This window comes from Eriocheir sinensis, chromosome 69 (genome assembly GCF_024679095.1).
Source record: "Eriocheir sinensis breed Jianghai 21 chromosome 69, ASM2467909v1, whole genome shotgun sequence".
Classification (NCBI taxonomy): Eukaryota; Metazoa; Arthropoda; class Malacostraca; order Decapoda; family Varunidae; genus Eriocheir; species Eriocheir sinensis.
This window is the reverse complement of record NC_066577.1, coordinates 7,304,366-7,309,365: the sequence shown is the minus strand read 5'-3', so window position 1 is coordinate 7,309,365 and position 5,000 is coordinate 7,304,366. Positions and strand designations below refer to the sequence as shown.

At 53.3% G+C, this 5,000-nt stretch overlaps 2 protein-coding genes across 4 annotated transcripts in view; one reads left to right on the top strand and one right to left on the bottom strand.

Moving 5' to 3' along the window:
- The window catches only part of LOC126988579 (zwei Ig domain protein zig-8-like), a 48,374-nt gene that overhangs the window by 12,878 nt on the left and 30,496 nt on the right, over positions 1 to 5,000 (bottom strand). The gene's annotated exons all lie outside the window — the stretch shown is intronic.
- The window catches only part of LOC126988578 (uncharacterized), a 10,616-nt gene that overhangs the window by 4,515 nt on the left and 1,101 nt on the right, over positions 1 to 5,000 (top strand). The gene's annotated exons all lie outside the window — the stretch shown is intronic.

Here is a 5,000-nt window from a genome sequence, read left to right as displayed (position 1 = left end):
GGGTGTTCATAAGAGGGATTTTCACGTTCACGGTACAGAGGAAGGGTCACACTACCACCAGGGTCATGAAACTACCCCTGGAAATGCCCACAACTCCCACGAAAGCCTTGTCAAATGTGTGTTTCTTTAGGTTCACGGTACAGAGGAAGGGTCACACTACCACCAGGGTCATGAAACTACCCCTGGAAATGCCCACAACGCCCACGAAAGCCTTGTCAAATGTGTTTCTTTAGGTTCACGGTACAGAGGAAGGGTCACACTACCACCAGGGTCATGAAACTACCCCTGGAAATGCCCACTACTCTCACGAAAGCCTTGTCAAATGTGTGTTTCTTTAGGTTCACGGTACAGAGGAAGGGTCACACTACCACCAGGGTCATAAAACTACCCCTGGAAATGCCCACAACTCTCACGAAAGCCTTGTCAAATGTGTGTTTCTTTAGGTTCACGGTACAGAGGAAGGGTCACACTACCACCAGGGTCATGAAACTACCCCTGGAAATGCCCCAAACACCCACGAAAGCCTTGTCAAATGTGTGTTTCTTTAGGTTCACGGTACAGAGGAAGGGTCACACTACCACCAGGGTCATGAAACTACCCCTGGACACGCCCCAAACGCCCACGAAAGCCTTGTCAAATGTGTGTTTACAGGGCACCACAGTAATACAAAATAGTGTTGAGTGTCACAGTATGAAAAGAAAGGCTCGTGTGCCGCCCCTGACCAGTGCCCGCCCGCCGCCGTGTTGTCAAGGGCTCACTCAAGTCAACGGTTACCCGCGATAATAAACGGAGGATTATTCAGCAGATAACTGGAAGCTAATTGGGAAAATATAAATATTTTGCCCACGTGTTCGAATACGAAAGACCAGCCTAAAGCGGCGGCTCCCAGCCAGGGTCATCGGCGCCGAGGGGTGCATGGAAGAGTTTCAGGTGGTCCACGGAGGCCGTCAGTATTTTCATCGATCAACAGATTGTCCATCTTGTTGTTGTTGTGTTCAAGTTGTTTCCCTGGCTCACCCATGCATTGTAGACAGGACATTGTATAATAACATTTGTTAGCCCTGATGACCACCGTTGCCAGACTGTCGCATTCAGAACATAGCATTTACCGGTTTCTGATCCCTAACTATTGCCAAGAAGCATCAGGAATTAACTATTTTAATGATAACTATAAATGAATTTTGCTATTGGGGCCCAAAAGACAGTTTTTGGGCCGGAAGTCGGTAAATGTAAGAGACTAAGTACGACAATCTGGCAACGTTGCTGATGACTCCTACAACATGGCATTAGAAACAAAGTCAGCTGTTTTTTAACGTCTCGGCCTGTGGCCTTCATAGTAGGGCCTGATGGTCGGCCCCAGCCCGTTGTGGCGCAGGCAAGTGTTTATAGTGGCGCCATCTTCACTTTTCAGCATTTTCCATTTCAGACCCCGCGGTGCATACTGTTGGGGTGTGCTGGAGGGTCAGGCCACGCCGGTCACCTGTTTGGTTTTGTGATCCGAACACTTAACGTTGAATTTATTACACTGTGATCAGGAGACATGCTGAACACAACTCTTAAAACTGAACGATTAAATGCCAGAATTGCTCTCCATTAGCTCACGGTGCCATGCAGGGCTGTCACTCACGCCACACGGGGCAAATTTGTCCCCTGGGATGGTCGTGCGTGGCCCGCCTGACCCATGTCGCTGTGGGGGCCACGGGTGACACAGTGACTGGACAAAGAGGGAACGGGACGCGAGGGTTGGGAAGCGCTGCCCTCAACGGTGATGACACAGTGGACGACACGTGCCTCGGAGGGTAAGACAGGGCGGCACACCACCACGCCCCGTCAGGTAAAGGTCACCGCGCCGGGGGTCACTTTGTGTCTGACGCCTCGGCCGCTGTGGACAGGAAGGTCAAGGTCAGGGGCCGGGTGAGGGAAGGAAAACAAGAGGAGGAAGAAGAGAGATAGGAGGAGGTTGTCTGGTCAGTAACCTTCAGTTTATCATCGCGAATACCCGCTGACTTGAGTGTGGCCTTGACGGGCGTGTTCAGTGATCGCGAATAGCCACTGATTTGAGTGTGGCGATGACGGGCGTGTTCAGTGATCGCGAAAAGCCGCTGACTTGAGTGTGGCCTTGACGGGCGTGTTCAGTGATCGCGAATACCCGCTGATTTGAGTGTGGCCTTGACGGGCGTGTTCAGTGATCGCGAATACCCGCTGATTTGAGTGTGGGCTTGACGGATGTGTTCAGTGATCGCGAATAGCCGCTGACTTGAGTGTGGGGTTGACGGGCGTGTTCAGTGATCGCGAATAGCCGCTGACTTGAGTGTGAGCTTGACGGGTGTGTTCAGTGATCGCGAATAGCCGCTGACTTGAGTGTGAGCTTGACGGGTGTGTTCAGTGATCGCGAATACCCGCTGACTAGAGTGTGAGCTTGACGGGTGTGTTCAGTGATCGCGAATAGCCGCTGACTTGAGTGTGAGCTTGACGGGTGTGTTCAGTGATCGCGAATAGCCGCTGACTTGAGTGTGAGCTTGACGGGTGTGTTCAGTGATCGCGACCAGCCGCTGATATGGGTGTGGCCTCGATGGGCGTGTTCAGTGATCGCGAATAGCCGCTGACTTGAGTGTGGTATTGACGAGCGTGTTCAGTGATCGCGAATAGCCGCTGACTTGAGTGTGGCTTTGACGGGCGTGTTCAGTGATCGCGAATACCCGCTGATTTGTGTGTGGCCTTGACGGGCGTGTTCAGTGATCGCGAATAGCCGCTGATTTGAGTGTGGCATTGACGGGCGTGTTCAGTGATCGCGAATAGCCGCTGATTTGAGTGTGGCTTTGACGGGCGTGTTCAGTGATCGCGAATACCCGCTGATTTGAGTGTAGCCTTGACGGGTGTGTTCAGTGATCGCGAATAGCCGCTGATTTGTGTGTGGCCTTGACGGGCGTGTTCAATGATCGCGAATAGCCGCTGACTTGAGTGTGGCCTTGACGGGCGTGTTCAGTGATCGCGAATACCCGCTGATTTGAGTGTGGCATTGACGGGCGTGTTCAGTGATCGCGAATACCCGCTGATTTGAGTGTGGCATTGACAGGCGTGTTCAGTGATCGCGAATACCCGCTGATTTGAGTGTGGCCTTGACGGATGTGTTCAGTGATCGCGAATAGCCGCTGACTTGAGTGTGGCCTTGACGGATGTGTTCAGTGATCGCGAATACCCGCTGACTTGAGTGTGGGCTTGACGGATGTGTTCAGTGATCGCGAATACCCGCTGACTTGAGTGTGGCCTTGACGGATGTGTTCAGTGATCGCGAATACCCGCTGACTTGAGTGTGGCCTTGACGGGCGTGTTCAGTGATCGCGAATACCCGCTGATTTGTGTGTGGCTTTGACGGGCGTGTTCAGTGATCGCGAAAAGCCGCTGACTTGAGTGTGGCTTTGACGGGCGTGTTCAGTGATCGCGAATACCCGCTGATTTGAGTGTGGGGTTGACAGGTGTGTTCAGTGATCGCGAACAGCCGTTGATTTGAGTGTGGGGTTGACAGGTGTGTTCAGTGATCGCGAATACCCGCTGATTTGAGTGTGGCTTTGACGGGCGTGTTCAGTGATCGCGAATACCCGCTGATTTGAGTGTGGCCTTGACGGGCGTGTTCAGTGATCGCGAATACCCGCTGATTTGAGTGTGGCCTTGACGGGCGTGTTCAGTGATCGCGAATAGCCGCTGATTTGTGTGTGGCCTTGACGGGCGTGTTCAGTGATCGCGAATACCCGCTGATTTGAGTGTGGCATTGCCGGGCGTGTTCAGTGATCGCGAATACCCGCTGATTTGAGTGTGGCCTTGACGGGCGTGTTCAGTGATCGCGAATAGCCACTGATTTGAGTGTGGCCTTGACGGGCGTGTTCAGTGATCGCGAATAGCCACTGATTTGTGTGTGGCCTTGACGGGCGTGTTCAGTGATCGCGAATATCCGCTGATTTGAGTGTGGCATTGCCGGGCGTGTTCAGTGATCGCGAATATCCGCTGATTTGAGTGTGGCATTGACGGGCGTGTTCAGTGATCGCGAATACCCGCTGATTTGAGTGTGGCCTTGACGGGTGTGTTCAGTGATCGCGAATACCCGCTGATTTGAGTGTGGCTTTGACGGGCGTGTTCAGTGATCGCGAATACCCGCTGATTTGAGTGTGGCCTTGACGGGCGTGTTCAGTGATCGCGAATACCCGCTGACTTGAGTGTGGCCTTGACGGGCGTGTTCAGTGATCGCGAATACCCGCTGATTTGAGTGTGGCTTTGACGGGCGTGTTCAGTGATCGCGAATAGCCACTGATTTGAGTGTGGCTTTGACGGGCGTGTTCAGTGATCGCGAATAGCCACTGATTTGAGTGTGGCATTGACGGGCGTGTTCAGTGATCGCGAATACCCGCTGATTTGAGTGTGGCTTTGACGGGCGTGTTCAGTGATCGCGAATAGCCACTGATTTGAGTGTGGCGATGACGGGTGTGTTCAGTGATCGCGAACAGCCGCTGACTTGAGTGTGGGCTTGACGGGCGTGTTCAGTGATCGCGAATAGCCGCTGACTTGAGTGTGGGCTTGACGGGCGTGTTCAGTGATCGCGAATAGCCGCTGACTAGAGTGTAGCCTTGACGGGTGTGTTCAGTGATCGCGAATAGCCGCTGACTAGAGTGTAGCCTTGACGGGTGTGTTCAGTGATCGCGAATAGCCGCTGACTAGAGTGTAGCCTTGACGGGTGTGTTCAGTGATCGCGAATAGCCGCTGACTTGAGTGTGAGCTTGACGGGCGTGTTCAGTGATCGCGAACAGCCGCTGATATGGGTGTGGCCTCGACGGGCGTGTTCAGTGATCGCGAATAGCCGCTGACTTGAGTGTGGTATTGACGGGTGTGTTCAGTGATCGCGAACAGCCGCTGACTTAAGTGTGGGCTTGACGGGCGTGTTCAGTGATCGCGAATAGCCGCTGACTTGAGTGTGGGCTTGACGGGCGTGTTCAGTGATCGCGAACAGC